Genomic DNA, 25,821 nt, shown 5'->3' on the forward strand with positions numbered 1-25,821 from the left:
CCAAGTAAATCAGGCTAATTACTGTACCTTTCTTGCTGAATATATGTGTGCATTTAAGAGTAACGTGCTCCAACTTCTCATGTTCTCTGTTGGAGCACAGTCTGCCCCTATTTATTTTAATGCTTTTGGTTGTTGCTTGTAACCATGGTCTTATGTTTCTGTTGATTCGATTTAAAAAATCCTACTTCATTAGATTACAAAAAGAGAAGAAAAAAAAAAGCACCTTCAAATATTTAGATTAAAGCATCCTGTGCAGTGCCAGTCTGATTGTCAATTATAATAAACTTTGTGTGAGGAAACAGAGATCAACAGTAAAACCACAGAAAATGTCCTCCCCGGCCTCTCCTTAAATGGGTGGGGTTTCCTTCGGGGCAGTCTTCCTAGACTTGTCAGCCAGTCCTCCTAATCACTGATGCTTGCTGATACAGCTCACCCATTACAATTTCACAGTCCTGTTCCATCAGAGAGAAAGAGCTTTGATTTACTGCTAATTAGAGTAGCCATGCTTCCTTGGGCACAAGCAGCATTGTGGGTGATGATGTAACCAAAAACCAGGGTTTTTGTGAGAAGTCAGTACAATTTAATGGAATTGAGAAGGCATTATTTTCTCTGTGAGATGCATGATATTACTTCCGTATCGGCCAGAAAGGCTGAAAGCACTGAAGGCATTTTTCTCACATTATAAAGATCGAGAGACAGACAGGAAATTATTCCAGATTGCTAACTCAATCTGAGAAGGTTTGTATACTTAAAAAAAAAAAAAAAAAAAAAAAATCACAGGCTTCTGACTCATTGCCAGACAATCTGTAAACAAACAGGTATAGAATTGCTATCACTGCTCAGAAAGTGTGTTTGCTCGTTTGCTTGGGAACTGACCCAGACATTACAAGTTGGTTACCAATATGGATTCATTTGAAAAAACAAACAAACAAACAAAGTCATTGGATGTGAACTCTGTTGTTCCCAAACATGAGCAGTTTAATATGGGCCAGAGGAGAGCAACTCAACAACCTTGCAAGTAAGTGTCTAAGTTTAAGGCAAAAATTGTGCGGTTACCATGCTCTCAGCCATTGTATTTATATCACTCAAAATTTCCCAAGGTTACAGGTTGCTGTTTTTAGATATCCTCAATTTCGGTGCTACCAATTTTATCTAATGCTTTGGTTTATTTGGGGAGGGGCAGTAGTTTGGGGAGACATATGTTATGTTCCAATTGTTTTACTCAGAAAACAAAAATGGGCATGGCCGAGGTTCACTCTAAGAAATACATGCTAGAGAAGCAGTATGTTTAGAGGTTTAACCATCTGTATCTGCTGGGGTTTATAAGCTCGAGGAAGAAAAATCACCTATGTATTTTGAGAAATGACAATGAAATGTGTGTTTCTTTTAACCACATCCGGAAGTTCCCTAAATAAGTGAACGTGGAGTGGTCTGAGAGACCAGCTGTGAGATACCAGACGGTTGTGAAAACTGCAACTAAAGTTCTCAAAACTCTGCTTTATCCTCTGAAGACGGGATCTCTTCCAGAGTGAAGCAGTCAGGGGCCTTTGAATATTTAAATCAGTGAAGACTTAGCAATCAAGGCTGGAGCTTCTATTTCACAATATATCCATTCTCAAAAATGGGACTTTTAGCATTCACTCTGTTCAAAATTCTTTTCTCTGTGTTTGTGACCCAGTCCCTTCCTAAGAAAAACTAAGCAAATATATAAGACAACCTGGAAAACAAGTGCCATAAAGACAGATTAAAACTGAAGTTCGAAAAAAAGGGAGGATGTGACAAGGATTTTTTTGTATGCTTATTTTTGCTTTTTTGCTTTTGAAATGCTGAACAGTCCAACTGTATAAGCTGGTCATAAAGTCACCAATTTTTGTAAATTACTGAATAAGCCTATTTTTAATAGATTAGAGATCATTGACATTTGATCCAATGCAGCAACAGAACCATCTTTAGTTTTCTGTTAGAGTTAGTGCAACACTCAGAAGCATCTAACTTGCTAAATAGGATGGGAAAAATCTCTGACATTGGGATTTGCTGGTTTCAAACTTTTTCACCAAAATACCCATAATTAGTACCCAAAATAGAAGAAACTTCAGCTCCTGAAGTATCTGCCTGTTTAGCCTGAAAACAGGCTCTCAAAACTTAATTTTTTTGGAAGACTCGTATTTTTAAAACCATGTATGGATTCCGCATGCTATTCTGCAATATATACTTTTGTCTTAATATATTCTCCACCAAGTAACACAGTGAAGATGTGCTGTCACGTTGGACTCGGCATCCCTTCCGGCCCAGAACAAAAGAGCTCTCAGAAGTAAGTGCATCCCAGTTACAAAGCAACTCATTGGAGAGAGTAGCATTAGGCCAATACAACTACTTTTTTCCCATAAAAATAATACACTCTATAAAATTGAGACCATTTTGACAGCATTTATTGCAGAAAAAAAGTAAAGTGTTGGGATTGGCTATTTTAAGGTCAACCTCAGACTACGAACTGCAGGACTTCAAGCTGTAACCAAACCCACACTTGTTATAGGACCTTAAGCAGGCCAAGCAGGCTGTGGTCATGATTATGTATACAAACCGCCCACACAGGGTGTCATGCCAAGGTCAGTGTGTTTGTGCCAACCATTTTTGTTACACATGTGGAACTGTGCACAGTGGTTCTGGGTACGGCAGCTGGAATGGGTGTCGGCATAACTGTGAGGAAGGCCAGCAGAAACAGGCTGGTCAGACAGGCCTCGCAGAGCACTGATGCATTTATGAGGACGAATCAAGTCAACAAACATGTATGTCACAAAGACTCTAGTGGTCTGGATGAGCTGCACAATTGATCACAGAATTGCAGTAACTGTTGAAACACCCCATATGGATGGTTCTAGGGACAGGACATTCATTCCTTCCAACTGACATGTATCCTTCCATTAAAACGATCTATGATGGATGGCAAAGCCTAGGGGAGATGACATCGATCCATCAATAAACTTTAATTCTCTACAAATTAGTGTGCAAGACCAATTGAAATTTTTAAAAGCCAGATAATCTTTAAAACCATTCCAAAGAGGTTGTTATACACTAGCAAGGCTTGGTTCACAGTCATGTACAATTTACATTTGAGGTCTGAGTTCTTAAAGGAAAAGCACTTGAGCCTATTAGTGCATTTATTCAGTAAGATATGTGGATTTATCTTATTTACGTTTTCATTTTGCCCCAAAACGTGATGCAAACTAAAAATTTCTGGGGAGCACCAGTCCATAGAACGTAACTCAAAATCCCAGTCACACCCAGTTATGATTCGGCACACATCCACACTCTTTACAGGTGTGGGGTCTGAGGCGGTAGCTTCACAATGTCACATAAGTGAAAGGATTAGTTAACTCACTAAAGGAAAGAAATTCAGCAGAGCAATCTGTTTGTAATTGCCTTTTTCACTTTTCTGTCTGCAGCAGTAATATCACAATATCATCCTGATAATACAAACTAAGAAACATGACATCTTCGGAAATTGATACCAACATTTAGGATCAGATTTGGGAGACACCTTAATGAAACTGAATACAAGTAAAATACCATGTTAACAAGTGGAAATTCTTGGTAAAATATATAATGCCATATAATACTTGTTTGTACACGTTATATAAAAGCTTTCCTTCCTCACTGTAGTACTTAAAGGACTAACACCTAGAATGTTTTAATGACATTCCCAGTGAATATCAGAGATATTTAGAACCCTGGTTTCCAATATTCTTCATACACTGTGGAACGACATATATATATATATATATATATAGGGTGGCCATAGAATGTATCATCACACTTTTAGAGATGAGGGATGCTGATAATAATTACATCAGGATATGAGGTATAAACACAGATTGTCCTGGGCTAACAGAGACACTTGCTCTGCCTGGAAAGAGTTATCACAACTTCATGCACAGACAGAAGGGAGGACGTGTCAGCTTGCTTCATAATCACAGAACACGTGAGATTTTGCAAATCTAAATAGATGCTCTGCCTCCATCTCATTAATGGCAGAATGTGTATCCCCAGATTCAAGTGCAAAACAGATGCTCACATGTTATATGATTATTTGGACGCAGGGAACATACAGACATAGCATAGTTCAACCTAGAAATTTAGAGTCAAAAGTTTAAGAACAAGACAAGACCAAGGGACGCAAGTTGATTCATAACAGTTCCATGACAGTTTTAAATCATAGGGCAAAGTTCTTGGAACTAATTTTTAACACAAGTTTCAACTAAAACTGAATTAAAACCATAAATTAATTTTACAGATTCAGTTATGACTCTCTAAGTATACCAGTTTTCAATATATTTGATACATGGCTTAGGATAATGTGTAGGTCTTTTATTTTCTATATTATAAATTAGAACTTTTTCTTATTAAATTTATTATGACTATATTAGAAAAACATATTTTATGAAGTGAGTTTACTCATTTATTTGTAGGACATCTTAAACCAAAGTTGTGATTGCTGTAGTTGTCAAAGGGTAACAGGAGGTGTAGCCCGGGTGGCTCAGCAGTTTAACGCCTGCCTTCAGCCCGGGACGTGATCCTGGAGTTCTGGGATCAAGTCCCACATCCGGCTCCCTGCATGGAGCCTGCTTCTCCACTTCTCTCTCTCTCTCTATGTCTCTCATGAATAAATAAATAAAATCTTTAAAAAAAAAAGAAAGTTTAAAGTTTAAAGAAGGTTTTAAAAAGGGTACAGGAATAAAACTTTTCTCATTTCTTCTCTCATTCAATAAATATTCATCACAATTGTTCTCAAAATTTGCAGAAATTAAGAAATACCTGAAGGGAGGGCTCAGATGATTGGGCCCTGTCCTCAGAGTTTCAAATTCAGTGAGAATACAGTAGGGTCCAAGAATTGGCATTTTCAGGTTATTCTAATGCTGCTGGTCTGGGCGCCAAACTTTGAGAAATGCCAATATATTGAACATACAGTATTTGCCAAGGGTTATGTGCTGGGAAGACAGCAATAAACAAAACAGACAAAAATCTCTGCCCTCATGGACCCTATGTCCTACTGGATGGAGACATACAATAAATACATAATTAAAATATATGGCATGTTAGGCAGCAGTAAGTCGTAGGTGCTATGAAGATAAACAAAACAGGAAGTGGAGTGTAATAAAGTGGTGAAGGTATGATGAAGAGGGTGGTCAGGGAGGCCCTACTCAGGAGGCAAAATTCAACCAAAGACTTCAAGAGAACTGAACGGTAGGTCAGGGACATCTGGAGGGACAGTCAGTTCAAATGCCTTGAAGCTGGAGCGCCATGGCCAAGGTTAAAGAACATGAGGAAGACCAGAAAGGGTGTGACTGAGGGAGTGAGAGGGAGCCCAGAAGGGAACAAGGCAGGGATCAGCTCCGGTGGGGCCTTCCAGGCCCCTGAGAGGTCTTTGGTTTTTGTTCCGAGTGACATGGAAAATCATGGGTAAAGTCTGAGCAGAGAAATGGCATTAGCTGATCTCCATTTTCGTGGCTGAAATAAGACTGGTGTTCAAGAAATATGCTGGCTGGCTATATACATTTGGAAGTCACCACCATATTGATATTTATAACTTGAAACTCATGAGCTCACCAAAGAATTAGTGAATCTAGGGAGGAGAAGTCCAAGAATTGGCCCTGGGGAAATCCAACTTAAGAGGTCAGACAGATAAAATAAGACCACAGAAAAGAGGTGGAGATGGAGCAGCCTTGAAGTTGGATGAAAATCTGCAGATGCTGGCATTCTGGAAAGGAAGTGAATCATTAGGAAAAAGCTTATCGGCTGCTCATAGATCAAGTAGCGTGAGTAATGGAAATGAGCTCTTCACCCAAGCAACACAAAGTCCAGTTGTGGTGTTGGCAAGAGCTGCTTCAGCGGTGCAGTAGAGACTGGCCGCTTCACTAGAGCATTTTCATGTGCAGGTGGGAAGCCAGTGTGGAGAGAGACAGTGCATGTAGGCAAGCTATTTGAGCTCAGCTGTTAGAGAAGAGAGAGACATGGGTGGTGGTAGCTGGAGTAAACATTAGATCAAGGAGAGGGTGCCTTGCTAAGATGGGAGAAAGTACTAAAAATCTGTAAGCTGGTGGCTATAATCCTGTAGAGGCAGAAACATCAATGATGCACACAAAGAATGGATAATATATCACTGTGATATCCTTAAGGAGGAGGGAGAGCTGAGGTCTTCTGCCCCAGGAGAAGTTGTATCAAAACATGAGCAGTTTGGGGCACCTAGTGGCTCAGTTGGTTGAGCACCCAACCCTTGAATTCGGCTCAGGTCATGATCTCGGGGCCCTGGGATCAAGCTCCACATTGGGCTCCACACTCAGCGGGAAGTCTGCTTGAGATTTTCTTCCTCTAACCCCTCCCCCCACTCTCTCACTCTCTCTCAAATAAATAAATTTTTAAAGAGAACATGAACAGTCCATCTATAGCAATAGGAAGGAAGGTGTAATATGTGATATAGATGCAGATGAATGGGTAGCGGTGGTGGTGGGTGCTTCAGTGGAAATAAGATCACCAGCTGAGAAAAAGCATAACACAGAGGCACCGGAAAGTTTGAAGCGAGATGAAAAATGTTTAAATATCCCCTGGTTGGGAGAAAGAACAAGAACAAGAAGAGGGAGGAGAGTTTGAGAGACTGGGATTCATTGGACAAAAGTGTAGCAGAATGGCTACCAACGCTAATAGAATCAGTCTGGTATTTTGGAATTATTCCATTTAATATCCCCTGAGTATTTTTTCAAGTATGTGTAAAGCTACTGATCAGAGCAACATATAACTTCCCGAGATCTCCCTTATTAGAAATTTGCCCCAAAATAAAGGTCATTTGTTGGACCTGTCAGTGAACCTATTCATACAGAAATGCACTCAACTGGGATTTCACAATAAATTGGGATAAAATATACTGGTGAATTCTTATTCTCTGAGATTTAATATAAACATCTGAGGGATAAACCATTAGATAATATGTGTATCTCTTTGCTGTCTTTGAACACTTCAAAGATATAACTGCCTTGTTGAGGTGACAAGGTATTAATTAGACAGGAACCTTTATGCAATGGCCCATCAGACCCCCTAGACTTTGTTTCTCAACCGTTTTGTCAGAAGAAGTCTGGTATTCCATGAACTCTTCATACATGTGTGGCCCAATTTTGATCAACATACAGGGTTTTTTATTCCTACAATAAATATATATGGTGTTACGGCAACACCTGTCAGGAAGAGTATCCCCGGAAGGTAATAAAGGACACATGCAGCTAGCTGTAAGAGGTAAAAGGAGCAGTATAACTCCAAACAGGTGGGACAGAAATATGTGAAAATCTGGCCTGTTATGTTTATAAGAGTCTACTTAGGGCAGTAAGAAATGTTATCCACTACGCCACTGATGCCTTAGTAAGAAACGTTCTCAATCAACAGTGTAACCCCAAAAAACACCTACAGGAGTATGAAGATAGCTACAGATGCTATTATGGACACTCTAAGGATTTCTTAGTCTTCATAAAAACACTGCCTTCATCAGAGACTGTCCTACAGGGCCAAGCGCAGATTTCCAGGCAGGGCACACGGGAAGGGATGACACAGGATGTGTGACACAAATGTAAAGATTTGGGTCTCCAGTCAAGAGGCTTACAGTCTAATCAGGAAAGTACCTATAAATAAAGAACGATATAGAAAATGCATTCTAAACTTTCAATGTTTTAGAATTCTACCTAATGTAGGTAACAAATATTTTGCAGGATGGGGAAGTCATCATGGGGAAACTGGGTCTTCAGTCACGCAGGAGGCCCCATAGCTCTCTGACCTACTCTGACTTTTGCTGTAAACCGGGACAACCATCAGAATGTTCTTGGGAGCTTTTCAGAAATGCGGGTTCCTAGCATCCACCACATCCCCACTTATGAGTCTGGTGCCAAACGTGGCTGCACAAGTTGTGAAAAGAGCTACTTCTCCCAAGACATGTTTATTTTTTCATTTCACCCAGATATTATTCTTTATCCAGGAAAAGTGAAAGACACTGTCAGCACTGTCAAGAGAATGGTTCCTTTGACTCGTTTCTCCACAAGGACATCAGGTTCCCGACCAAAATACACTAAACCCTAATGCTCTGTGATATAAAATAAAATCATGCTTTCTGATCTTCTGTAAAAATTACACTTTTCATATATTTGATGCTATGTATATTATCAATTACAGTTATAGGACACATTTCTATTAACTAGAAACTGGCAAAATCTCACTGATTTTTCAAAGCTCTTCTCAAATGTTTACTTCTCTATGAACCCAACCTTGACCACTTCCTAAAAAGAACTGCTGCCCCCCCAAAAGAGTCGTGTGCCTGTACATACCACCAATATTGCCATCATTAGCAAATATTGAGATTTATTACGTACTTACCGTCATGTGTTGAATTGCATCCCCCACCTCCAAAATTTATGTGTTGAAGGCCATACTCCAGTACCTTCAGAGAACTGATTAAGTTAAAATGAGGCTGTTTGGGTGGCCCTGAGCCAAACTGACTGGTGTCCTTATAAGACAAGGTGGTCTGGACACGTGAGAGAGACACACAGACATGTGTACACACAGAGGGACGACCACATGAGGACATAGTGAGAAAGTGGCCATCTGCACACCAAAGACAGAGGCCTTGGGAGAAACCAACCATGCTGACACCCTGACCTCAGACTTCCAGCCTCCAGAACTGTGAGAAAACAAATTTCTGTTGTTCACGTCCCCCAGCCTGTGATCTCTCACGGCAGCCCCAGCTGACTAACTCACTTGTCCAACTACCTTGCAAAGGATGAGCTCCTAAAAGACATGGGCTCTGACTTATACTTGGTACCCAGTGTGGTGTCTGGAGCCGAGCAAACATCCAGTAAATGTTAAATAAACTTATTTATTCTAAAGGTTAACCACTGTGATTATGAAGAAAAAGAATAAATAGCATGTAGTTCAATTATACATCAAAGTTATAATTTATCAAAAGCTAAAAATTATGTTTAATTTAGAAGGAATGTGGAAAATAAGAAAAGGTATAAAAAATATTTAAAAGCCATTTATAATGTTACCCTTGGTTATTACCCCTTTTACTATTTTAGTATTTTTGTTTCCAGGTCCTTTTAATTTCACATAAACTTTCTTTGATTTGAAATATATGTAAACAAGAAGTAAGTATGTAAATAAAATATAAATATAAATATATACACACAAAGTTTTGTATCATTCTTTTTCCTTGAAATATATACAATCACTTTTTCTATTTTTAGATAATCTTTAAAAACATATTTTTAATGCCTACATAATGTTTTATCATATTTATCTATCCGAATTTAAGTATCCCCTATTTAGTTTCTGATTTAGGAGCCACAGCTACAATGAATCTCTTTGCATAAAAATCTTCACTCACATCTCTATTATGTCCTTAGGATAAACACGTTTAGGACTTGACACTGCACATCCAGCAACAGTGATAATACATAAAGCTCATTCTAGGAGGGGTCAGACTCAGGCTGTTATCCACAACTTCTACAATTCTTTATCCATAGAACACACTGAATCATGATATGCCAAACCCTGCAACCTACTTTCCTACGGAAATGAGAAAATTGAGGTCTTAAGATGAACAACAAAAAGCAGCAAGAAAGTATACACTCATTGCATCTACACAATGTACACTAGGATCACGGTTTCACTATACAGATGTCATGGGCAGACTCACCCCTATTATTTGAGATGATCCAGGTGACAGGAGACAAGGAGGCTTCTCTTGGCTCTCCTCTCCCTTCAGAGAAGGGGGAAATTGTCATGGTTGACCATAATCTGGGGAGGCTTCCTGTACCAGGCCCTGAGGAATAAGTGAGTAGCCATAGGTAACAAATGAAGAGAAAACAGATGGCCTCTGGGAATCTGAGTCTGATACCTTATATGGCAAATGGGGAATTAATGGAGCAGAAGACATCAAGGTTGCTAATCATCTGATCTTGAAATTAGATTATCTTCCATTGTTGGGGGGGGGCATTTGTAACCATCAATGAGGGAGAGGGAGGCCATCAATGAGTCATAGTCAGAACAGTGAGGAGGAAGAAAGACTCCATCTGCCACTGCTGGCTTTGAAGATGGAAGGAGCCAGGAGCCATGGGATGCAGGCAGTCTCTTGAAATTGGAAAAGGCAAGAAATGGACTTTCCTCGAGAGCACCTAGGAGAGCAGTCTCTATGACACCTTGATTTTAGACCAGTGAGACTCTCATGTCAACTTCTAATCTCCCAAACTGTAAGACAATACATTTGTATTGTGTTAAGCCAACTAATTTTGTGGTGATCTGTTGCAACAGCAATAGAAAACATACCATAAAGAATAGAAATATACCAAAGGTACGACGTCAGAACTCATGTGGGACCTGAGATAAGCATATGGAGTCAAGATTTGTGCTGGTGAACAGTGGGAGACAGGTCAAGGGAGTTAGGTTCAGGTGGAAAGGGAAGAAACTAGGATGTCTTGAGATCATCAAAACTTGATCCTGCAGATGATAAAGGACATTTGAGCAGGAGAGTGAGAGAATAAAAGTGATATGTTTCTAAAACGAATCTGGTGGCATCATGTAAGGGAGAGTTAATGGAGAAAGAGCAGTTAAGGTTTTATAATAATCCGCGTGTGGAGCAGTAAGTGTCTGGACACGGCAGCAACTTTAAGAGAAATGAATGCTCAGGCATGAGGAACATTACAAAGGAAAACCTATTTCCTATTTTTTCCTGTGTAGAGTTCATTCTTCAGACTTCACTTAATTCCAGGGTGTCAGGTGGAATGCAGAGGATGTAGGTAAATTATGAGAAACCAAACAGTCCCTCAGAGCGCTCCAAAGATATATTTTAAAATATATCCTTTTAAAATCTATATCATTCTACATGGAAGTATTGTTAAAAGAGATTGATGCTTTCTCTCTTGTTTCACCCCATAAACCCAGATGACTAAAATCTATGATTCTCTAGTGAGAGGAAACTGAAGCCAATGTCCTGCCATCAATGTCATTCCATCTACTTAAGCATGTCACTGACTCCAGACAATGGGAAACTTCTTTTGTTTTTCAGGAACTGGGTTAGACTGCCTTCACATACAAGATATTTTTCAGAGAAAAGGAAAAGTAAGACGTTTAATTCAGTTTTCAAGAGCCCATGATTAGATAAAACTGAATGTTGTTTTCCTAGGTTTTTTTTTTTTTTTTACCAGTAGACATTTTTACCTAGGTCTGTAGGATGATAAAGTTATAAGAAAACCTCTGCAAGTCCCCCCTTGAGTGTGTGTGTGTGTGTGTGTGTGTGTCCATTTTATTTACAGCAGCTCATTTTATTTACAAACTGCATGTGATCACTGGGGTGTCACCTTGTGAAAAGTAATATATTTGTCGAAAGGCCCCTTCCCGTAGTCTAATCCTACCTATCATTCCATTCCTTCCTGTAACAGAAATTTTGTCCTTAGTGTCTGGACTCAGAGTAGCTGCCCAGTGAGATTTGATGAACAGGTGACAGATGGGTTGGTTGACATATGACTTAGAATCACAAGGTCAAACTATGTTAACATTATTTAAGCATTGTGGTACTTGCTGTCGAAATGCTTTCTGAAAAGAGACTCCATCTCCTATAAACACCCCATTCACTGTTACCTGCACCGATTAATACTCCCATTACTAAGTTTCTGAATATTTGATGTATCCCTCCACTGAAAACAGATTAAATGGCTTCCATATTCATTATATTTGTAGTTTTCCTCTCTGGCCAGTTGTCTGTTCATGTCCTCGGTCCATTTATAAGCAGAGTTGGGTTCATATCTTAGATAATTTCCACACATTATTTATGAGACCATTGTAGTAAATATTTTCTTCTTTCCCAATTTATTTGTACTCTGGTTTTAACAGGCAGAAATTTTATACTTTAACATACTTGAAACCTTCTATTCTTCTATACTCAAAACATTCACCCAGAGGCATCTCACTTCCCTCTCCTCGTGATGTACTGTGGCCTGTGAGCCTCTTCGCACCACTTCCCACAGCCTAATGGACGGTGCCCCCTTTCCTGAAACATCCCCCTCCACATCTCCTCGTCTCTCCTCCCCACTGGTCACCTCGAGCCCACCCTTCAAACCTTTATACCTCAGCTCCATCGTGCCTTCCTCGGGGACGTGGTGCAGGTCAGATACTCTAACCAACACCCTACAGAGCAGCTGAGCAGTAAATCTGCAGTCTTAACGTCAGTATTGAATCAGTATCCCTTTGGGTTACTGTCCCTGCCTTTCTCGACTGCTCATCCTTAAACCCATAATGTCTTAGCAGGAGGCCTGGCAGACAGACACTCCGTCAATATTTATTGTATTAATTAACTGCGTTTAGAATTAGGGAGTCTTACCCAAACAGGGGTGGCATCACTTCTATTTCTGCATGTTTGATTGTTAAGTTTTTCCCATTTAATCCTCATTCCGTCTGAGCTTTATAGGCTGGCATGTGACATAAATCTACATACTGAGGCTTTCTTTTTTTTTTTAAGATTTATTTATTCATAAGAGACAGAGAGAGAGAGAGAGAGAGAGAGAGAGATCGAGGTAGAGACACAGGCAGAGGGAGAAGCAGGCTTCATGCAGGGACCCCGACGTGGGACTCGATCCCGGGGCCTCCAGGATCACACCCCTGGGCTGAAGGCGGCACTAAACCACCGAGCCACCCAGGGATCCCCATACTGATGCTTTCTAATATGTTTATGTATCTCATTGATAAAGTAGGTCTCTCCTTCCTGCTCCTTTAAAAATACTGTAGAATTTGTTTCCCAGTTTGCCACTGTGAGTAAAGTGAAGATCAGTCTAAGCAAAGCCAGCCTGCTTGAGCTCACATCTTGGCAGCCCCACTTATTAATTATATAATCTGGGGGCAGCCCCTGTGGCGCTGCTGTTTAGCGCCACCTTCAGCCTGGGGTGTGATCCTGGAGACCTGGGATCAAGTCCCACGTCGGGCTTCCTGTATGAAGCCTGCTTCTCCCTCTGCCTGGGTCTCTGCCCCTCTCTCTCTCTGTCTTTATGAATAAATAAAAAAAAAATCTTAAAAAAATTATATAATCTGGAACACATTGTATAATTTCTGTGTCTCAGCTTCTTTATCTTTAAGGAAAATACAGTAATAGTACTTTCTCAAGGGGTTATTATTAGGGTTGCTGTATGTAAGATGCTTAAATGCATGTGACTGACACATAAAAAGGACTTAGCAATAATGATTATCTTCATCAGCATTTCCTATAAGAAAAGCATTTGAAATCTAATGAAAATGTCATTAAAATTAAAAATTTCTGCATGTTAAAATATGTGTTACTACTGTAAATGGCATATCTGTATTATACTTTCTAAATACTTAAAAAGTATTTTAAATCTTACTTAAAAGCAAGAGGTGTCTGGGTGGCTCAATTGGTTAAGTGGCCAGCTCTTGATTTTGGCTCAGGCTGTGATTTCAGGGTCGTGGGATCAAGCCCCACCTTGGGCTCTGTGCTCAGCAGGGAGTCTGCTTGAGATCCTCTCTCTCCCTCTACCCTTATGGCCCCCCTAACCCTGTACTCTCTTGTGCACAAGCGCTCTCTCTTTCTCTAAAATAAATAAATAAATCTTGAAAAAAATATATAAACACTTAAAAGTAACAGTTTTTATATATTTGCCTTTCAGGTAACAATATCATTTATTCTTTTAACTGGTTCTCTTTGGATAATTTAGCGGTACAGGCTGTCTGGAAACAACGGCCACTTCATTTGTCATTCCCACAATTTTACTTCTTACTTTCACTTCATTGACTTAATCCACTGGTTTGATGTTCTCAAATGCTCCAGAGGCGTATTCTCCAGAGGCTAGCTTCATGGAGGGTTGGTATGTGATTTGGAGAAAGCAGGCACCATACTCACATAAGCTTGGGAACTACTGGGCTAACTCAACAAACATGCTCTAATTTGTGTAGATAAACCTAAGACACAGACAGTAACGTGCCCAACCCATACCAACAGAGCACAGATTCAAAACTGAATCTGGATTCTTACATAAAAATAAGCTACAAATGATCAATGAAAATGAGTGAAATAAAAATGATGAAAGATGTAAATTGTGCAAAGCATCACAAAAAATATGAGGCCTATTTACGGGGATTTTAAAACTCATCCTTGTACTTAAATTCATCAATTAAGAGAAAGAAATATTTAGTCAGTTGACTCCTTATGAACTGATGACACAGCTAATTTACTCTGAGCACCTCAGCTAACCTCTCCATTCCTAGTTGTACACATTTCTGAAGTGAGACCAGTACGTACATACTTTTCCATTCATAATATAATTTGTCCAAAAAAAAAGTATAAGCTGATGTCTCTTCCATGTATGTTAAAGGAACAATTATTTGCAAGATATCTATTATGAATCATTGCTAATTTGCAAAAGATCTGGCAATAAATGGTGCCCAAACCTACATTTTATACACATCTTTACTAGCAAAATGTTTATGGGGTGCCTCAGTAGCTCAGTGAGTTAAGCATCAGGTCATGATCTCAGGGTCCTGGGATCAAGCCCTACATTGGGCTCCACACTCAACAGGGAGTCTGCTTGTTCCTCTGCCCTTCCCCTGCTCATGTTCTCTCTCTCTCTCTCTCTCAAATAAATAAAATATTAAAAAAGAAAGATATTTATTAAGTACATACTATGGTTCATTTAAAAAAAACAATATGAATAAAATTGAGAAGCCCTCCTCAAAATACAGTATAGTAACTTAAAGACAGAAAATTATATAAAAGTGTCTATTAAAAAATAAAATAAAAAGTAAAAGTGTCTATTATAACAAAGATAGAGTATAAAGCTCCAGAAGAGACATGAAACAGTGCTGTGAGAGTTAACAGTGAGCAGTGATGGAAAAAAGACACATTTCATTGCTATATATCTGATATAATTTAAGACTTAGAGATTTAGAAATACTTTTTATATATTTATATTTATATATAGTCTTTCTTTCTTCCACAAACCTTATTAAATGCTCACGTGTTCCCATATGATTTTACAAAAAATAAAGAAATCAGTTCCTCTGCTAAGAACGCTCGTAAATTTGAGAATAACTTAGAGTAGGTATATAAAACGCTCCATGGAAGCACAGAAGAGACAAATGGGCCCATACTGGAGGTGTGCTTGCCAGACAGGTAAAATGCTCGTGAGTGGAGAAGGAGAGTAAACCATTTCAACCCAAAGGAGCAGCGTCCACAGGGCAGGAGGGCACAAAGGAACCCAAAGACTCAGTCACAGACCCTAAGGCCATCCACCATGGAACGTGAACCATATACCGAGCACGGCACATACTTTGTGTCCTTTAATTGTCTAACAGCAATGAGAAAGTTTTCTGCTGTCCTCATCTTCGATCCAAGGAAACTGAAACTCCCAAGGGTAGAGTAAGTTATATAAGGTCCCAAGGAACAGTTCTTGCAGCTGGACGCACATTCGGTTCCCTGTGACAACCAACTTCATGCTCCTAATGATGGTGCCTATGTTCAGAGCTGCCCTGGGTCGGCTGGTGCACCCAGAACAGGACCGATAGAGAAAACAATCACTGAGCCTCCAAAAGGAGATCTCCAAATAAAATCTTAAAAAAAAAAAAAAAAAAAAAAAGACACTTGGGTGGCTCAGTGGTTGAGCGTCTGCCTTTGGCTCAGGGCATGATCTCGGTTAGGGGATCGAGTCCCACATTGGGCTCCCTGTGGGGAGCTTGCTTCTCCCTCTGCCTGTGTCTCTGCCTCTCTCTCTGTGTCTCTCGTGAATAAATAAAATCTTAAAAAAAAAAAAAAAAAAAGGAGATCTCGGAAAGCCTACAAGTGGTGATGCGAGCCAGATGAGAAAATGTCACCTCTTCTTCTCTGAGCAGGAACAACAGTAACAGTGGTCAAGTGCACACAATGATCACGTGGGCAGCATTCGTGGAATACCAGGTACTTTACTGACCAGGGCAGGAGGGGGATGAGGTCGCAGAGGCTGGCAGGGCACAGAATTTGAGGAGGTCCTGCCCTGAGCTCTGCACCTGTAAGAGGATGTTGAGCCAGAAGCCCTAAAGGTGGGGACGCTACAATAGACAAGTGCTCCCACACCCTATCGTGCGATGTTCTTAACCCAGAGCTAAGAGTGGGTGCGAGCTGCTCTGTCCCCGTGGGGTCACCCACCACCACATCACCCACAGGGGCTGACCCAGGGGAGTTCTGTGCCACGTCTGTCTCCTCTGCACTGCTGCCCCTGAGGCCACTGGCAGAAGGCCTGCCATGGCACTTGGCGTGTGCGCCCTGGAGGTTAGGGGATGCACACAGGCGATATGGTCCCAGGCTGCCCAACAAAGAGAAACACAGGGCTGTGATGAAGGAAACGGCCCCTCCAAGGATGAGCATCAGGAACGAGCCCTCCCTGGAGAAGGCCGTTGGCAGGAGTGGTGTTTCACCCAAAGGCCTGCTCCTGCGATGAAATGTGGACGTGACTGACGGCCAGAGAAGGCCCTCCCTCAATGGACAGTACTGCACCTGGAAGTTTCCTGCAGAGGGTGTCTAAGGAATGTGCAAACGTCTCATGAGACCCCGTTTTGACACCCTGCACGCCCCTGACATGGCACTGCACATTGCTCAGCGATGGGATGGGCCAGGTTACAACAGGGCCAGGCGCACCGCCCCTTGGCCTTAACCGTCTTTCCCCTTGGGCACAACTCAGAGATTAGATACCACGGAACCTGAACGTTTGTGTGCCTCCAAACTTCACGCGGAAATCCTAACCCCAGTGTGATGCCCATGTGATGCTCTCAGGGGGTGAGGTCCTTGGAAGTGAGGAGGTTATCTGACTCAAAACCAGCCCCCCAAGAATGGGATTAGTGATCTCATAATAAAGACCCCAGAAAGCTCCCTCATCCCTCGGACACGTGAGGACGCAGAAGACAACGTCTGTGAATGAGGAAGCCAGCTCTCGTCAGACACCCAACCTGCTAGTACCTTGATCTCAGATTCACCGTCCTCGGTAACTGAGAAACTAACGTTTGTGGTTTAAGCCACGCAGACGATGATATTTTTGTTCTAACAGCCTTGAATGAACTAAGACAAATAGCTAGTAGGTAAGAAGAAGAAATCTGAGAAAGAGAAAACAAACCATCTGTACATCTTGGGGGTTTGATGAAATTCGCCCCAAATTCTGGACTTCCATATGACACTATGCTAGAATGTCCACTTTTAACTACTAAAATGGGATTTTTCTCATGATTGAAATGAACCAAAGAAATTCTCCAACCTACCTAACTCTAACCCAAGGATAGAGAAAATAGAAAAACTAGACCAAGAGGAATTTCAAGGGCCCTGGGAGAAGGAACAGAGTTGCCCTATGATTGCTTTCTGTTGAATCCCATTTTTTAAAAATTTACTGGCTGCACTTTTACAATCCACCTTAAACCTGATGGAAACTGAGGTAGGTAGTATTGTCTCAGTTTGCCTGGCAAGGCTCCGCAGCTGACGCCCTGGGGCTGGCCACAGGAGACAAGACATGCACCTAAACTTGACACCCATACTCGGCCACAGGGATTAATGTGCGAGTAAGTGGCCCAAAGTAGCCAAAATCTGCATTCATCTCCAGGTTTGTTTGTTTGTTTTTTTCCCCCCTTGGCTGCTCCTAATAGGCAAAAACCGCTTCTGGTGTCAGGGCTGATGGGTTGCTAGTCCCAGGATGGCAGTGCCCTGTCCCCCTCCTCACGGGGAAAGTCCAGCTGCAGTCGGAGAGAAGGAAGCCAACGCACAAAACACAGAAAATGAACCAAAAACCCTGGGGAGGATCCGGGGCTTGGGTCCTGTCCATCCTGACACATTTTTCTTTCCCATGTTCCAGTTCCAGAAGCCAAAAAATGCACCTTTCCTGAGGAAACCAGTTAGGTCTGGTCTTCCTGTCCATTTCATCCAAAAAATGTGACCTATTACAATTATGTATATATTTAAACTGATGGTGAGGTTGGAAGGAGAAGGGGTTTTACTCAAGGGCATAAGTGTGCTAAGTGGCAAAGAGTGAGCTCGATTCTGGATCTTTCTGACTGCAGCTCTTGGAGCTTAACAAATAACTCTACAATGTGAAGTTTCAAGGGCAGGACTCACTTTACGTGAGAGTCTTAAAAAAGTAGCTGAGCTTCCTCTTTTCCTCCTTCTTCCCCCCTTTCTGCTCTTTCCTTTCTCATCTGCTTCAGAGCAGTTCTGTCCTGACACCTGTGTCCACCTTGGGCAGAGCAAGGTGGGCATCTGGATGAAGGGAGGTGACTCGGGCAGAAGTACTGGAAGTCGGTTGGCAGGGAGGGGGCAGGTCCCCAGGAGGCGTTCTGCTGGAGCAGGGGGGTGGGCCCAGGTGACCCTCCCAGCAGGGTCGGGGGAGGGACAGGTCCCGGAAGGAAGGTGGAAGGTGTCCTACTGGAGCAAGGGGGTGGGCTCAGGTGTCCCTCCCAGCAGCGTCAGGGGGAGGAGACAGGTGCCTGGAAGGCGTCCTGCTGGAGCGGGGGTGGGGGGGGATGATGAGGGTGGGGTGGGGGTGTGTGGGGTGATGGGGGGGTGGGGGCCCAGGTGTCCCTCCCATTTCTCTTGTTTCCACTCTTGCCTTACTTGGTGTTTTCTCCTCTTTCTCCAGGTCTTCCCCACTTTTAATTTACGCTTTGCTTTTCCTCTCCCTTCAAAACCTTGAAAAATTGCAGAAATTGCAAAACACCATCATCTGAAAGGACTGGTCCTCCAGTCGCTGGGAGGGTAGGGAACCAGAGATTCCCCAGTGAGAGGCATGAAAGTCAGGACAATCCCCAGCCTCTTCCACTGCAATTTTCCAAGCAGATGGAGGAAGAGAGCAAACACTTCCAGGTGGGCCAGAGCACAGACACACAGACACACAGACACCCCTCCTCGCCTCACCCCACGGGGCGTTGCCTTGATGCTCCACAGTGGCTCCTCAACGTGCACCCGCTTCACCAAGCCTCTCCCCTCCGACTGACCCCCGGGGACAGGCGCCCGGGTCAGTGTGGGAGGGCGGAGATGAGGGGACCAGAGGCCCCCCGTGGCGGGGGGCGGGGAGGGCACAGGCATGGGGGCATCCACACGGGACCCGCAGCTAGAGCTCTACTTTGTGATCCAGAGATTCTGGAAGGTGCGAAGGGAAGGGATTTTTGTGTATGTTGTCTGATGCGCCCTTTAGCATCAGATACCCAGCCCGCGTAGACCCAAAATGAGAATTAGGGAATGAATGAATGAACGGATTAGGGAAAGCATCCGAAGGCAGTTAAGAATATAAATGTGAGGAGCGTCATTAATTCTAGCATCTATGCTATACTCCCTGTTTTTAAACAAGGGGGAACACATTTTTGTTTTATTAAGCCACGCAGTTGTTAGGGATTTGGTTTTCTTGATGAGAGGGCTCTCCTGTTTCACGAATGCTAATCCCCGGTATCCAAAATGCCGCTCTAAAGAAATGCTTAGCACCACAACAATAAGACAAAAGCCCAAGTAAAGTAAACATTCCAGAGGCCTTCGGAGGTTAAAGAGGAATCTGGAAATAATTATCCTATTGCTAAAAAATAAATAACATATGGAAAATATAAGCAGTGGGGGAGGACTTCCTCTTCTTAAGGATTTTATTCTTAAAAAAAATTTTTTGACAAAATAATATTTGAATGATATAGTCTAAAAAGTAAAACAATAATATGTTTGGTATTAATATTACTGTTTTCATGATCCACCTTTTACTGTTGAAAAGTATTCCCTGTATAACATAGGATAGTATTTAATAATATTTTTTGTCCCACTTTTTACTACGGAAAATTGTTCACACCGTTAGATAAAATGATTTAATTTACAGAGGAAGAGAGATTCACAAATAGATAACCTACCACCCAGTCAAGGAAACAAAGAAACTGGATTTATTCTGTAGCCTCATTTTCTGTCTTTCGCTCGTTTTTATTATTTTCTGAGCTCCGTGAAGAAGGCGTCTAGACTATTACTACCACTTCCTCCCCTCGGCCTCCCCCCACAGCAGTCTGGTTTCTGTCCACACCACCCCACGAAACCGCGTTCACCCAGAAATTGTTCTGGTTGTTAAACCAGGGGGAAAATTCTTAGTTCCTAATCTGCTTGACCACTAGGAGCATTTAGCACCACTGACCGCTTCTGGAAACTCGACAACCTCGGTGCTCCCCACAACACTCTCTTTCCAAATTTCTCCCCAATCATTTGGCCCTATTGTCCCTCTTTCTCCCTTTCTTCCTCCGTTATCTCTCCTGGTTGTCACCGTTGGGATGTTTTCATCCAGTCGCCCCGGGAAGGGCCCTGGGCATCACGCTGGCCTGCTGACTCCCCTTCTGCCCTCATATTTAACTAATTCCAAATATATCTCCACTCTGTCCTCACATCCTCTCCCACCGCTGCTATCTTGGTCAACACTCTCATTATCTCTCAGCAAGTGATTGTAAGAATTTCCTAATTAGTCTCCCGCTTTCCAGCCAGACCCCCCACGCTCCAGCCTGCTTAACTGCCACCAGCACGATGCTGCCCTATGGCTCCCCATTAACGACCTTTCTGTGTTTCCCATTAATTGCAGGACAGAGGCCCAGCTCCTGGGAACAGCTGACAGACCAGGTCACCCTTTCTCAAATCCTTCCCTCTCCCCCGTGAAAGGTCGTTATCCAGGTGAATGGCTCCACCTGACTGTCCTCTGCAGAGACCGGAGCCCTCCCTGTGTCCTCCTCTTTCTGACTGTCTGCATCTCCGTTTCCCATTCAGTCCAGTTGATTCTACTCTCGAGTGTAAGTCGTGAAGGATCTGCTCACCCGTGTCTACACTGTGGGTGCCCTAAGTCAGAAAGGCACTGGCTCGACCAGTTCCATACTCTGTCCCCTGTGCCTGCGTCATGCCATGTGACTTTCTCAATCTACTTACCCCTGATTTCCTGCATTCGGGATTCGATTTCTAACCTCAAACCCTGCCCACGTTACACCTCTGCTCGAAATCCTTCAACAGCTCCCCAGGGTCGCCACATGGGGCCGAAGCTCCTTCGCACGACCTTCCCATGCATCCTCATGAGTTCCCTGCCTTCCTCGATGACTTCTGCCACCAAGACGGGAAGGCTGACACCTCTGCTCCTCTGCTTTGGGCTTTAGAAAGTTAATGGTTTCAAAATCGGCCTGTGACTATCATTTTTGCTTGTGTAAAATGAATGTGCAATAACATGACACTTAAAAAAAAAAGAAAAGAAAAGCGAGACCAGACAAGAAGAGGGCTTTATATTTTGACTTACATGAAGAAAAGCAAGCAAACGGCTCGCAGCCCTTTCTGCATAGCTACTCAACACAGGAAAAAATCAAACCATTAAGGCCTCGTAAAAGTAGCTTAATAATTTAAGAGCTATCGGTATATTACTTAAGAAAAAAAATCTACTTCTCCGCAACATGATTCAGGTTAAAGAGGACAATGGTCAGGGTTTTTCTTTTTTCTTTTTTCCCTCAGTTAATTGTAAATTATTCCCCTAGAATGAAAAATCTAAATTTGTACATAGTTTTTTTGGGGTTTGGGGTGGGTTTTTTTTTTTTTTTTTTTTTTTTGGTTTTTGGTTTTGTTTTGTTTTTGCACTAAGAACCCTTGAATTTTAACAGTTAAATTCTTTCCTCTTTTGCATTACCCTGTCTTCACTAAACATCATTTGAAACAAATTGATATTTTTGAATCTTGGAAATACTCCAGGGACAACATTACCAGCAATGAAATTTCTTCCAAAAAATCCAGAGAATGCATGAGAGCCTAATCTGGGCTCAGTTAATTATATGTTTGAAAAACACTCTGCTGGGTGTTTTTTCCCTCATGTACTTATTTTTAACACAAACATATACACTCTGCTGACTGCAGTGCAACCATGGTCTTACCCTCCACACGCCATGATAGTTTACCTCCTGCATTTATTCATTCGGTATCGAACAAGTGTTTCCTGAACACCTGCAGGAGATGGGCCTGATTCCTACCTTCATGGAGCTTACATTCTAATACACGGCATTTATTCTCCTATGTTCTGGGCATTCATTGTGTTAAATGTTCTACTTACATCACCTCCTTCAAACCTCCAAGCTCACCATAAGGAAGTGACTATTTATCATGATTGCCTTTATCGTTGTTATTATTATTGTTCAGGCGAGAAGGGATGAGCCACTGACTGGAGTCTCCAGGGAGGCACTGGTGTGTCTGGGTCAAAACTCAGAAATAGTCTTCCCTGCAAGGTAGTGTTGGCCACATACACTGCATTGGCCAATGAACTGCAAGAAGTTTTCAGGTGATGTTTCTGAAAAAAAAAAGCTCCTTAAGTTGTGCATGCCTCAGTTGGCAGATGCCCTCCAGTCCTCTGGGCTTCGTGTTCCTTCTGCTGAGACTAGACAAAGGCCTGATGTCTGAGGCTCTCAGGGGTCATGAAGAAAGACTAAAGGAACCGTAGGGGGGTGACAACGTCAGAGTGCCCGCCTCTTTTCAAGCGCACACCAGGTCATGCCTCCCCCTCCTGCAGTCACAGGGCCCTGGGAGAAGTCCTGTCTCGCAGCTTACAAAGCCCCACGCAAATTGCCTGTGGCCTCCTGCCTGCCTCTGGGCTCATCTCAAGCTGAGCACACAGAACCTTCTTTCTTCTCCAGAATATGCCAGAAGAGCCCCAGAACATGGGCTCTCCAGGGCCTTCCCACCACCTGCTCCTCAGGACACTCCAGGTCTTCTGCTTCTCTGCCTGACTGACCCTTCTTGTCAGGCAGATCTTAGCTCCTCGTCACCACTTCAGACAGGTCCCCTAACCACCATCTCTCAAGCAGCTGCCAGTAATTCACTCTCACATCCTAGCTTAATTCTTTGTGCAGGACTGATGACTATCCTATTTTTTTCTTGTTGATTTTTTCGCTGACATGTGTGTCGTCTGTAACGCCCACTCTCCCTCCACCAAAATATGAACTTTTGTTTCTACTAAACACCTCTGGCACCCAAATAGCGCCTGGCACACATAGTCAAACCCAACAAATAGTTGTCAGATGTATGAACACTATAACAAACTTCCTCCTAAGAGATATAAAACATTGCAATCTGAAATCTCTAAGTTTATCTCATGCAGGTTATATAACTCATACTATTAAAAATCAGTGTATTTCACTATATGAACTACTACACTATTATTCCACATTTTCATTTCTTCAATTATCCTTCATTCTGATGACGTCAATGCCAGAATAACAAAAAGAATTCAGAGCTAGACGAAGAGTAATAAGACGTCTCAAAATGACAAATACATGTCAGACACATGGAATTATCCATTTTAACGGGTCTTTTACAGAACTTATTATGGGAGGAATCTCTATATTCTCATTTAAGCTATATGTAGTTCCCAAATGATACTGTAACATTTGGGTAACTGGGGAAAATATAGGTTAAGACTTTTCTTCTAAATGTCTCCATTATGTTTGGGTTGAGTGGAGGATGTACAGGAAGTGTAAGTCTACTGGGAAGCTCTTGTAGACACAGGAGTCTGAATTGTCCACATTATTTTGTTTTCTTATGATTCTTTTTTTTTTTTTTTTTTTTTAGAGAGGCAGAGAAAGAAGCAGAGAGAGAAGTAGGCTCCATGCAGGGAGCCTGATGCGGGACTCGATCCCGAGACCCCAGGATTACACTCTGGGCCGAAGGCAGACGCTCAACTGCTAAGCCCCCCAGGCGTCCCCAATTCTTTTCAATACAGTGAGGTGACATAGCAAAGTGGTTAGGAGCCTAGGCTATAGGTCCATACTGCCTGGATTTGAACTTAGGTCCTGCCACTTACTAGCTCTATGGCCCTAAATGTATTACATAACCTCCCTGTGCTAATTGCTCCATTTGTGAAATGGATCAAAATAATATTTATCTCAAAAACAATAATAAGGGACTCCTGGGTGACTCAGTGGTTGAGTGTCTGCCTTCAGCTCAGGTCATGATCCCAGGGTTTCTTGATTGGAACAGGGAGCCTGCTTCTCCCTCTGCCTATGTCTCTGCCTCTCTCTGTGTCGCTCATAACTAAATAAAATCCTTAAAAAATAATAAAAATACCTATCCTAGGGTGTGGGATTAAAAGAAGTAATTCAGCAATTTGTGGACTGAATGTTTGTAGGTCTCCCAAATGTGAATGAAGCCCTAGCCCTCAATATGACACTATTTGAAGATGGGCCTTTAGGAGGTAATCAGAGTTAGATTAAGTAATGAGATAGGACCCTCATGATGGTATTAGTGGCTTATAAGAAGTGGAAGAGCTCTCTTTAAAGGAGTCATTTCAGAGGCAAAGAATCAAACTAAATGGAGGCATACAGGTTGGGGATATAGTGGAGCTGGCGGTGCAGATTCACTAAAGAAAATGAAACTTAACCTTATTTAAAGTTAGTTGCAGGAACTGAGAGCTCTTCTCATAAATCAGCAGAGAACACCAGCCAATCCCCAAATGCCAAGTCTGCTCTTGCCATCTCTGAGCTTCCTTGTTCCTCACAAGGAAGAAGACCAGTAGGCAACCGGTAACCTCCATATTTACCCCATAAAAACTCTTTGGTCTGTGAGCAACTCAGAACTCTCTGCTCCTGTAGAACTGAGTTTCCCATTTTATGGATCAAAACCTTTGCAATAAACTCATCTTTCTCCTTTTTTTCTTGGTGGATTGAATTTGGTTTTTGACAGAGAGAAGATGTTTTATACAAAGTAATAACAGCATAATTTTATGTGAATCAGTGACTGGTATTTTATTATTTATTTCATGATTGTGTTTTTTTAAAAGGTTGAAATGTGTCAAAAGTGGGACAAATGAAAACCCTGACTCCCTCCATCACATCAATTGATTGTATACCTAAACTATTTACTTTTTACTTTCCTTGATTTAGTTCTCATTTATCCTTACAAAAGGCTTACATTTTCTCCTGATCTAACAACAATAACAAAATGCCTTCACAATAGCTCAACACTTTGTTGGCCATATGGAATAAATCGATATTATAGAATTTAGATCCTACTGGCATTCTTTCAATTATAGCTTACTTTTCTCATTAATTGTACTTACTAACGTCTTCCAAATCCTTAACCCTTAAAAACATAAAATCTGACCAACCAAAATTATTAGCGCTATTCTCTCATCTTTTTTCTTATTATTCCACAACCATCTGCCTATAGCATCTTTGTCTGATAGAAACATGTGAGCCACAAACATGAACCACATATGCAATTTTAGATTTCCTAACAGTAAAAAAGAATAGATGAAGTTAATCTGAATAGTATATTTTATTTAATTCCATATAATCAAAATATTATCATTTCTCTATATAACAAAATTATTAATTTTACATTCTTTGCTTAACACTAAATCTTTAAAATCTGGTATGTATTTCACACTTACAGTACATTGTAAGAGGCCTAGACACATTTCAAGTGCTCAGGAGCCACGTGTGGCCTGTGGCTGCTGTACTGGACAGCACAAGTCTGTCTTGCACTTTCAACTGTCACAGGAAAAAAGCACAAAAAGAAAATAGTACCACAGCACCCAGCGTGGCTGTATTAGAAAGTGGCAAGGCCTCTAGCATGAACCATCCACACAGAGCCCCTGTGCTGCCAAACTATGAAGCACCAAGTAGTGTTCTACGAATTCTAAAATAGGCTGTATTCTGTGTGGGTGGTGTCATCTGCAGCACAATTCCAGACAGGACTCCATGCACAGGCCCAACTTCTAACCAATTTTTCTGAGCCAAATTCAGAGTAGACAGAAG

At 41.9% G+C, this 25,821-nt stretch overlaps 1 long non-coding RNA gene across 2 annotated transcripts in view; it reads right to left on the reverse strand.

The window, feature by feature from the left end:
• Window positions 1-2,421: 2,421 nt before the first annotated feature.
• Window positions 2,422-25,821, reverse strand: part of LOC112656230 (uncharacterized) — a 64,743-nt gene continuing 41,343 nt past the window's right edge. The window contains exons 3-4 of one of the 2 annotated variants that reach the window (XR_004809449.2): window positions 9,728-9,853; window positions 2,422-2,950 (exon numbers count right to left, since the gene is read on the reverse strand). This is a non-coding gene — a long non-coding RNA (uncharacterized LOC112656230). The remainder of the gene's footprint in view (window positions 2,951-9,727; window positions 9,854-25,821) is intronic. The other variant, XR_004809452.2, reaches the window with a different exon arrangement.

The sequence above is a fragment of the Canis lupus genome, chromosome 26 (genome assembly GCF_003254725.2).
Source record: "Canis lupus dingo isolate Sandy chromosome 26, ASM325472v2, whole genome shotgun sequence".
NCBI classification, from domain to species: Eukaryota; Metazoa; Chordata; class Mammalia; order Carnivora; family Canidae; genus Canis; species Canis lupus.